We start from the raw sequence: 11,218 nt of genomic DNA on the forward strand, positions 1-11,218 counted from the left end.
AGGGCCTCATATTCAGGGAGCAAGAACAACCCACCCTTTCAGGAGAAAAAAACCCCAAACAACAAAATGCACTTCGTCTAGGTCCATCCAGAACAAAGCTGTTTCATCCCCAAAGCCACAGTTATTTGTGGGTGCTCCTTTGCCATAACACTATTATTTCTAGAGCTCTTTGCTAAGTGAGAAGCCAGGAGGACCGGATGGAGCTTTTTTTGACTGAATGTCTCAGAACAGCATTTTGTTGTCTCTTTTTTCGATGTATTTATTTTTCAAGCCCTTATTTCAGATGGACAGAGGAGGGTAAACCATACATTGGCAAAGACTGGCTCAGGCTGCCTGCCTTTTGCATCTGAGAACCACGGTTTAACCACAGGAGAGGATGTGTCCTCATTATCACCAGCATTTTTTAAGCCATGGACAAAAGGACCATGGTGCAGAGAGCTTACCTATACTCGAAGCAGACACAAGCTTCGTTTATTATATGTAATATTTTTTAATTTCACAAGCGAATGCTTGTGCCTGGCCCCAAGGAAGCCAGCCCAGCCTGCCTTCTCCAAGCACACACCAACAGATCTCTCCTTCTGCGTCGCTCAGCTTGCAAAGCTCCAGCAAAGAGAACTTTACACCTCTTACAGATGATCCTATGCAGCATGCAATAGCTGCTGTGCCTGCACGGGATTTGGGCAGGGATCAGTCTGACTCATCTGTAGCTGTGCTGCTGGGAATTTGCAAAGCACGTAGCAGTAAGACGCCTTGGTGGTCACCACAAAAAAAGCTATTTCTGGAGCAAAGACGGCGCAGTAGTCAAAAAGCAGCTACCCTCTCTACCTCCCTATCCATCACCTATAGCACAGCACCATGGCATCCCAAAATGCAAAGCAGTGTGTCCCCTGGGACCGAGAAGCCATGGCAATAGCATGCAGCAGGGATAGCCAGGTGGGTCAGCCCTGCAAATCCATGGCAGGGTCCTACAAGCTACTGCATCCCATCTCACCCATGCTCCAGAGACTGGGAAAGCCACTAGAGACCACTAGAATCAGGAAAATACTAGGCTGCAACTTTGTGAACAAAATGCATTCACTGGCTTAACACCTACATAATTAAAAGCAGGCGCATCCATCAGTAATTGCTGGCACAGGGATGTGCCTGGTTGTGTGTTTGCTTTAGGGGGCCTGTGATACTACCTACAAAAGCAAAGCTGGCCACCAGTCCCTCTGTAGAGAGAGGCTAGTCACAGCACTGATGAGATATACAGCTGACCCTGCCTTGCCCCAAGGATCTCCTCTTCCCATCGAAAGAGGAGTAACAGTAGCTCCTTCCACCCAACGAGATCTGAGCCATCCACTGCTGCTCCTAGAGGTAAGCGTCACCCTCAGAGGTCATTTGGGTGGCGATGGGACAGATTCAAACACACATGGCAATTCAACAGGGCTCTGATAGCAGCAGGGATCTCAGCCCTGATGAAGAAGAGGATGCTTTCACTCACTGACACTGAGAATGACAATAAGCCCCGCTCTCCACACTCACTCACCAGCCAACTCCCCAGCTCCACCTGGCTCCTACTGGCTTTTAGTGTCGCTGGTGGGAATGGGCAACTAACACTGTCCTCTCCTCACACAATGGAGAGAACAGATTCAGTAAATATCAACTGACTCAATGGTAAAAAAGCAGGGAGTGAGAGCAGCCCCCAGTGCCTCCTCTCAGATGGGGACCAACCACCCCACCACCCAGTTTTGGGTCAGCAGACATCCAGGCTGTGAGTCACTTCTAGCATCGAGGTAAAGCGTCCCAGCAGCCTCTCCCCCTCACCAGTATTTCTCATGCCGCTTCCCCCGCCAGTTCCCCTGCTCACGGGGTGTGTTGCGTAGTATTTAAATGCAACCAGGTCCAGGCAAGCCAGATTTCAGTTGATCCCATGTCCCCTCTGTAAGGCAATGTTAGGAGAGGAGTCCTGCTCCCTCCACCAGCTGCTGTAAACACAGACGCGAGTACTACAGTACAGTATCATTTATTGCAAACCCTCCCAGCCTTCCTTCCCCAGCCTCCCCCGAGCAGGGAGCAAGCAGAAGACAATCCCTTAGGGGAAAAGAGAAAGGAGATTTCCCACATAATGGGCACTAGTATTAATTTTTCCATCTGCCGCAGCTTTCCTTTCATTCTGCTACTTTATGAACTTCACTCGATGCTGGCAGCAGCCCCGAAGAGCATCGCAAGTCACCTGAAGGAAAACGGCTTTTTCTAGCGCCGGCACCTGAGCTTCTCCGGACAGAGGGTGGCAGCCCCAGCCACGCACGGTCACGCTGCCCAGACAGCTCAGAGCCACGCCGACCAATCAGCCGTGCCTCAAGAGGACTTCGATTACATCTTTAGGGTGTCACGGCTAATTAGAGCCCTGACTATACCCTCTAATTAGGTAACACCTTCAGACAAATCACCCTCTCCTCTTCAAACCGTGTCACGCCTTCGGATACAATCCCTAATTGACTTAAAAGTAGACTCGGCGTTTCTTTCCGGATCTCCTTCCACTTCATAAGGCGTTTCAAAATAAATAAGCCCCTGGTCGTCAGCCCCGGCTCAGAAACCAGCTGGGGAAGCGCCCTCGCATCCGCACAGACACGCACCCGCACGGCCGGGCGCAAAACCTCCATCAGAGGCACAAAGCAAACGGACCGACGCAGCAGCATCGTCCTCCTCTGATCTCTCATTTCTAGCCATGCTAGTGCTACTTTTGACAACAGTCAGCAAAGCCTTTTCTAGGAGAATGGGGGTATTTGCGATGCGTCAGTGTGCTATTAAAAATATTGCCTGGGGCCTTCAGAGACAAGCAGTGTTCCAGTGAAAGAGCCTGGTATCCAGCGACAGAAGGCATTAAAAACCCTAACCATTCAGAAATTAATACGCCAGAATTCTATCAAGCATCAACATTTTAATCCAGAAGCTTGATTTCTGTTTTCATTAAGTAATGAATAAACTGAAGCGATCTGAATGTTTTCAGTTTTCCACGACTGCAAAATTTTAAGTAGATATGCAAAAAAAACCACACCATCATAACGGCAAATGTGCTGAACAAAAACTATCAAAATTCATAGAAGATAAATACTGAGCCCTTCCAAGGCTGCTATGAGAACAATGTCTCTTTATTTGCTTTTCACGAGGTTTGTTATAACAAGAGAGCGAGATTCCAGTATACAGTGTTTTAATATACATACATGCATTCACAGCTGGAATAATAGATTTTAAGGACAGAAGACAATATTACAGCTGAATGTATGCAGAAATGCATAAACATACCTTCAAAAACACATTCTTCGCACCCTACCCAGATATATACATGGACACATATGTATAATATATTTATACACATACAACGCCCTCATGTTTCAGATTGATCACAACCATTCATTAAATCAGACTCTAAAGTTTCTGCCGCTTTGAGAAAACATGACTCTGAGGAGACATCATGCGTGAACTTAACATCCAGCAGAAAATGAAACCACAACACGCTTCATCTTGAAAGCCATCCCTGAATCTAACTTAACCCCTGCTCTGGACAGTGCCTCCAGAGAGGCATTAAAATCATGATAGGTGTTTTCCTGGATTTCCCAAATTCTCTGGAGACTCCCTGGCACTCTGGCCGAGTCCATCTCTTTCTTACTTCAGAGGTTTTTCTGGCTGAACGCTCCCATCCTTACTCGTGCTGCTCCACGGCTGTAGATACATGGATCCAGTGGGACAGCATCTGGAGAGCCGTATCCTGCCCTCACCGCAGGACGAGTTACCCGGGGCAGCCTTTGGGGTTTAACACTCAGATTCCTACAAAATGTGCAGTGAGGGGGTGAAGGGTCCAGAGCGGCTTTGCATCCTCCATCCCCATCCCCGACAAAGGGATTCCAGCAGATCTCATGCCCCCTAGTGTCATCCTGGCGAACGGACCGGCACCGGGCACCGGCACCAGGTACCACCTGGCCCGGGCTGTGCCCTCACTTATCCCGCAAGTAAAGCCAGCACTGTGTCCTGCCGGCACCAACAGCACAATTAAATGCTATTTCCAACAGTTCAGGTGAAGGGCAGCGCAAGCTTACTGGCCCTTCTGAGCACCGCCCAGCCAGCAATAGTCACCCTGAGTGTCCCTGTGCCAAGCATGGTGCCACTTCCGTGATGCTCCCACAGAGGCTCAGCAAGATCTGCCCCGCAGCAGATAGCATGAGCGGTGTCCCTGGAGAGGGGCCAAGAGGAGGAGGCAGAGAGCATCTGTGGTGGACACTGTCCAGAATACAACTCCTCCTAAAAATAGATGGTCCCTGGAAGGGCACGGCCCTTCCAGCTAATGAGAACGTGCGGTGCTAGGAGCTCAGGGTTTGGGATAACAAAACTGCGAAGTGCATGAATGCAAGACACCACTGCCTTTGCACGAAGTCCCTGTTTCTCCCCCGTGAGAACACCTGTGGCATTGAGCTCTGGCCATCAGCACAAGAAGTGATGCACAGAACTAGCGCAGAACTCAGCATCCCTGCCTGACAGCCTGCTCTGAGCAAGCAGTGAGATCCAGTATCTCCCAGAAAAATGCCCATGCTGGCTGCAGTGCTAATGGATTTAACTGGGACTGGACCCCACAGACAGCATCTAAACAAAAGGCATGTGGTGGACAAGAACAGAGGAACATGCGTGGAGCCCAGGCACGTGCCTCAGTTTCCCCATCTGTCCAGCAGCCCTGATGCAGCTTGCCCTCTCTTATTTTGCTTATCCCTCCTCATTCAACTATTAGCTTTCATGGGGAGAAACACCCCATGGACAGCATCTAGAGCATCGGTCCCTTCCAGCCTGGGGTAGCAGCACACAAACCTTGGCAACTCATCAGCAAAATTTGGAGGAATTCTCCCCAGGGCACTGACCTGGGTATGCTGCTTTCTTCTGCAACATCGAACAGAGACTATAGCTTAGAATAATGGGGAAGTAACTCAGTTCAGTGCTGACAAAGCATCACAAGCCCCAGCGGGGTGGGAGGGGAGGAGGTGTCCTTCCCTCACGCTGCCATGCCTGGTATACATCATGTTTAGGGCCAGGCATACGTCACCGACACAAAATGGACAAATTGGAGGGATTTCAGAAAAACGAGCGACAAAAATGAACAGGAGGCAGAAGGGATTGATTTACAAGGGCAGATTAAAAGAGCTGCGATCAGTCTAGCTGGGCTGAGCAAGTACTGACAGAAGCAGTCGGATACTAATCTGCAAATGGGATGAAAATGATATGGGAAGGAATAATTTAGCATCTTCAGCAGTAATGGGATAAAATTAAGGGAAACTCAGGGCTGAGATTAAAAAAAAACAACCAAACCAAACCAACCAAACAACGCCCCCCCCCAACAACAATCCAGATTAAAACTCCTTTCCTAGTTTTGCGTGACTGTCTCTATCAAAACACACAAAGTCCCCAAAAACTCTTTCTGCCTACGACAAGGACCTTTGGGAGCAACCATGCCTCCGTGCCCAAGGTGTACACACAATACACACACGCGCACACACACACAGAGCCCTTTCCCACCCTTGACTCACACTCAGGAACGCAGCAGGGCCTCCACATTAACCCGAGTGATGGAGACTTCACGCTCGCAGGGAAGCAGTGAAGAGCGAAGGCTAAAACCACTGGGAGCGGCGGGAAGGTCCCCGCAGAAGGATGTCTTTGCTCTCCCAGGTCTGCACAGGGGAGAGGTGCTGAGACGGCTTCCTGCAAAGTCGCAGGAGTGAGCTCAGCTGCGAGCACTCAGATATTTACACACAAACAGCACATTACTCAGCAACTCCCATTTGTCAGGCGTAATGGCAGCGGCAGCAATAATAAACGAGAGAGCAGAGAGACAGGCTCCCAGATGCACACCCAGCCCCAGCCTCAGCCTGAGCTGGGGCAGGATGTATTCCCCAGCTTGCCGGGGAATTAATTGAGAATGGCCAGGAGCTGGGGCTTGCACCCGAAAAACTCCTGCTGCCAGCTTCGAAGAGTCAGCTATGTCTCCAAAAGCTGAGCCTTGGCTGCACAGTTGTTTGTGTATGTATGTGCACCATAAGCTTTGTGGCTATGAGAGGTATCAGGGCTTCTTCCTTCCCACGTCCAGGAGGTGCTGAACACCTTCCATGGGGATGGGGATGCAGTGCTTTGGCAGGATCAGGTCCTCTTGGGGTAAATCAGACCAAAGATAATGCACAATTATCAGATCGTGGCTTGGCCTGCTCAGACAACAGGCTCTGATGAAGTTACCCGAAAGTGCTGTTGCAAATAAGTCTGCCAGGCACGGGGCTCTCATTCCCAAAGTACAGCCTGTCTCAGAAAAGTCCACCCTCCCCGGTGAGCCCCAGTGAGCTGTGGTCTCAAGACCTGGTCCCAGTGAGATGCCCAGTCGGACACGAGCATCCCTCGCACACCTCCAGCTGTCACAGCAAAGCTCCAACTCCTCACGGAGGGGCAGAGAGCTGGGAGCAAGGATGGCTTGCTCCACATACTTGCAGGTAGCCAGTGTCCCTGCCTCGCTGCCTGCGCGCACGGCCGGCAGGACTGGCAGCAGCCTGTGCAGGTCCTGTTGTCCCTCACAGAGGTAAAGAACATGCGCGCACATAGAGTGGGCACCGGGAGAGTTGAATGAGCAGAACCCCAGCAGAAGTCAGCAAGTTCCTGAGTAAAAAGCAATCTGAGGAAAAGACCTCCTGGACTACCCCATAAATTGAAACACGAAGAGAGGTGAAAAAGAAATCAAATGGCTTTGCAGGCAATTCCCTTTCTGAAACCTGTGCTCTGTGTAGAACCTACACGTGTGTCTACAAGCACAGGGTGGGGAAGAAAGGGGCTTTCTAAGACAGAGAAGTGCCAATCTCTATACCAAAAAAGTTTAGTGGACTAAGAAACAACTGCTGGAGGAGCCAGGAAAGCCAAAACATGCACACCAGGTTCTGTCCCCAGTGAAGGCAGCACAGATCAGCTCATGCACTGGTTGGAGTCCCAATCCGGTTTAAAGATTGCAGTGGGGGAAGTCACCAAGATCTGGAAATGTCAGAGAGTTTGTGCAGCAAAGGGATCGGTGTGTATTATGCAATTCTGGAAAGCAGCCCTCCTACTCGCGCTCGGGATGAACTGCCTAGTTCAGGGAGAGCAGTTCCACATAAGCGCCAAGCAGACGCTTTCTTATATAAAATCAACACCCCCCTCCCAAAAAAAAAAAAAAAAGAAAGAAAAAAAAAAAAGAAAATCAGCGTTGCCACAGCAGAGGAAAGGGCAGCTTGTGCCTTTGGAGAAACGAAGAAAAAGTCTGCTCTCCCGCCCAGGAAATCCACGGGCTCCGCTTTACAAAGAGCCACCCCGCAACCTCGGCTCCAGCCCTGCTCATGCAATGCAGCAGGCAGGAGGGCTCATCCCTTCCCAGCCTTCAACCTGATGCCGTTCCCGGCGGCCACGATGCCCTCCCCGCTGTTGCGGGGGGTCCCGCCGCGCCTCCCCGCCGCGGACCCGCTGCCCTTGCGGGTGCAGAGCCGCTCCAACCCTGTGTCCTCCATCCCTCCCCGCCGGGAACGCCCGGCCGGGGCGCAGGGCGGACACACGCACACACACGGCGGAGCAGGGAAAGTAAGTTGCACAAATTATTTTTCCTCGTGGGCTTCGCCCCAGCGGCGGCGGCGTGGGGGGTGGACACGCGGCCCACGGCAGGGCGCAGACACGCGTGGGCGCGCTGGAGAAAGGTGCGCGGCGGCAGGACACACCAGCAAGCGCTGCCGCCACCCCCCCGCCTCCCCTTTTCGCCTCGCCCAAAAGGCAGCGGCACTTCGGCGGCGGGCACCGGGGCTCGCCTCCGCTGACCCCCGCGCCCGCCCACCGCCCCTGCCCCGTCCTGCGGGTGGGGGGACACCCCGCACCGCCCACCGGCCCCGGCTGCCCGGTACTCACGGCGCCCTCCTCGCCGCCGCTCCCGGCTCTACCCCATGCAACCACGGGCTGCTTCTGCACCGGCTCGGGGGCTATAAGCTCTTTTAAACTCCAGCACATAACCCATGTGACCGCAGAAGCCACTGGTAAGGAGCGCCGGGGAGCCAGCGATGAGCTCAGCCCGCACCCCCCGGCACAGCGCCGCGGACGCGCTCCCGGCCCCGCCGCGCGCACCCGCCCCACGCCCGCACCCCCCCCGCACCCCCACGGGCGGCCGCCGCCCCTGCGGACACGCAGCTTCCACACACACACACCTCCCCGCGGATGCTGAGCCGGAGGTAGGCACCGCACACACGCTTCCTCCCTCTCCGCGCCGTGCAAATGCACACGGCGGAGCACACTCGTGAAAGCACCGCGAGCCCGGAGCCACGCACACAGACACCCACACCGCGCACAGCACGGCCCCTGCGTGCGAGGGCAGGGGGCACACTGCGAGAGCCCCCATCTCCCAGGAGATGCAGACCTGAGTGAAGACAGTGTGCTCACTGCCCGCTACATGCACACTCGTGTGTGCCTGCGCACATGGAGTCACACACACACTGTCTTGCACACCCTTCCTGCACACTCCCCGCCATCAAGAGACACAAACCGAAGTGAAGGCGCTGCACTAACATCTACTTGCACACCTTCTTGCACACACCCCACTTGTGAGTGCCACACCCCCTTGCACAAGCTCCTTCTCAGAGTGCACAACGAATGCACCCCACGAGCAGATCCAAACTGAAATGAAAGCACCACACACCCCTCTCACACACACACACACACACACTCACACTGCACAGCTGAACGCCCAACACACACAACGCTGTGCTCCCACAGCCTCTTGCACAAGCGATGCACAAGCAGCCCACCACACACTCACCCACCTTTCCCACTCGCGTGCAACCTGCTGCTGTGTGCCAAACAAGCCCACCCTGCCCATCCATCACACCACCATGCTGTGGGATCCCCCATGGCAAGGTAGGGTCACCCCATTTCCCATTGCAGGTAAATCCCTTCAGCTGTCACACATGAGGGGGGTCTGCAGGGCGAAAAGGACAGACATGCTGGTCACAATGATTTCCGATGAGGGAGGAGCTGCAGGGGTGACCATGCCAGGGTTACCAGGCCATGGCGCCTGCTCCAGACGTGTGGCACGACGGAATTCGGGAGTGCCAACATGAAACGTGCCAAGGGGGAACAGGAGCCGGGTGTGAGGCTTTGGTGTGCAGAAGACTGGGACAGGCAGGGCTGGCTGGGCAGGTGCAGGCGTGTGCTGCTGGGGCACGCCAGCAACACGTGTGAGAAGGCAGAGCTGGCAGGCAGAGGGCTTCACTGTGAGCTGAGTTATGGAAAATGACTCTTTCCAAGGAATTGCTGAAATTAAAGTGGCAGGGAGGCCAAACAAGCAGGAGCCAAAGGGAGAGTGAGCAAGGACAACCGAGTGGCCTCAGGGCAAGGAAGAGCAGGAGGCCAAGGAGAAATTGCCCTCCCTGGGCTCCCACCCCTCCAACTCCTGCCACCCCCACAGGCAATTGCGAACACTTTGTGGGGCTTTTGGGGAAAGGCCAGCTGGCACCGTGGTGGCACTGGCTGGGGGATGCCATCAGGTGGGGGGGGTTGGGAAAACATCCTGTCCCAGCCACATCACCCTCTTGTCTGCCAGCATGCAGATAAATACTCTGTTTCCCCAGCCTGGAAGAGACAAATTCTCACAGAGGAACAGACTGCTCCCTGCCAGGGTCTAGGTGCTGGTGATGGACAGAGAGCCGTGCTCACAGAGGCTCTTTGGATAGCCCTGCAGAGCTCTGGGGAGTCCTCTATCCTGGCCCCCACCCCAGGGGCTTGTGGCAGCGCTGGGGTGCTGCTCCGTGCACATCAGCATTTGAGTCAGCAGTAAGGGCTGTTTCAGCTTCCAGATAATCTGAGCATTCCCAGCACAAATCCCTGTGACTCAGGAAACAATGCACGCAAGAAAACTCCGCAGAGAGGACTTGGTAGAAATACTCCCATTGGCATGTTCCCGCTTTCCCTGGCATCCTAATACTTCTCCTGGGCTGCAGAAAATGGCAGTGATAAAGCAACAACAGAACTTTCTTACTGATTTTTAAAGAAAATTAAAAAAAAGCCATGGTAATTTTGGGGCAAACCTACAAAAGCTAATCTGTTTTGTTCCAACTGGATATATGTTGACCGAATCAAATATATCACCTCTCCCTATAGTCCTGGCTTTGCACAGACTGTGTCACACAGGCAGAGAAAGGGGGCTGGGTGGAAGCCAGCTTTCGTCTAGTTTTTCATTGATGATACTAAAAGCCACTATTAATTGGATGGAAATTATGATGTTTTGTCTCAGATGAAGGTCCACAATAAATTATCTGTTTATTGTTCCTGGTTTTATCCATGAAGAATAAGCAGCATGTTGTGGCTCTGGGGGAATTTGTGGTGGATAATAGGAGGTCCTGAAAAAGCAGGAGGGAAAATTGAGAACAGAAAGGGGATGGGTCCAATACCGTTCAGCAAGTTGCAGCAGATCTGGAGAATGACCCTCCTGTCCAGAGACTCTGGACCAGATTGAAATAGTCACAAAATAGAAAAAGAGGAAAGAAAATCTTAACCCCTTTCCCCCTCCTGTTTATGCTTCCAGCCCTGGCTGGAAAAGAACAAGGAGAAGCCGTGGGGGAAGCAGCAGTGCTCACATGCCACTGGGAAGCGTGTCAGGAGAGCAAGTGGCTTTGTGAGGACAGGGATGGAAAAATGTTGCAGCATCAGTGGGTCCAGGAACAGAGCTGGACCCAGAGAACTGACTCTGCTAGCTGGTGAGCCAGCATCAGGCCATCACCATGGAGAGCTTCTCCTGTCCACTGTATCCCCATGGGAGCCACTTGGAGAAAACGGGGGCTCATCATGAGTCTGTACATCAATGTTCCACCAGGAGACAATCACCAGAAATGTCACTCCACCCCATTAGGTGCCACCCGCCTGCCTCCAGAAATGCTGGCACCCCATGCGGGAGAGCGGATGCTTCACAGCTGCATGGAGATTGTATGATGGAGCTGAGCTATGGTCAGATCCTGAGTTTTTGGGCTGGACCTGGCCAGCTGTAAAGTAACACAGATGCCTTGGACACCCAGGGCCAGAGCTCATGGGACAGCATTTGCCTGGTTTTACCCCAAAGCTGAGTATACGTAAAGGCAAGAGTCTGAGCCAGTGTCTTTCCAGACCATTTATTTGATACTTCATGGCAAACATCTGACTAAATTACTCACACATT

General features: G+C 52.9%; 1 protein-coding gene across 4 annotated transcripts in view; it reads right to left on the minus strand.

The window, feature by feature from the left end:
- Nucleotides 1-8,235, minus strand: part of CNTFR (ciliary neurotrophic factor receptor) — a 216,199-nt gene extending 207,964 nt beyond the window's left edge. For 2 of the 4 annotated variants that reach the window (XM_071802310.1, XM_065860716.2), the window contains exon 1: nt 7,927-8,109. The gene's annotated coding sequence lies outside the window, so the exon portion shown is untranslated. Of the gene's footprint in view, nt 1-7,926; nt 8,111-8,219 lie in introns of those variants that run through there. The other 2 variants (XM_071802309.1, XM_071802308.1) reach the window with 2 other exon arrangements.
- Between the last annotated feature and the right edge of the window lie 2,983 nt (nt 8,236-11,218).

This window comes from Patagioenas fasciata, chromosome Z (assembly GCF_037038585.1).
Source record: "Patagioenas fasciata isolate bPatFas1 chromosome Z, bPatFas1.hap1, whole genome shotgun sequence".
NCBI lineage: Eukaryota > Metazoa > Chordata > Aves > Columbiformes > Columbidae > Patagioenas > Patagioenas fasciata.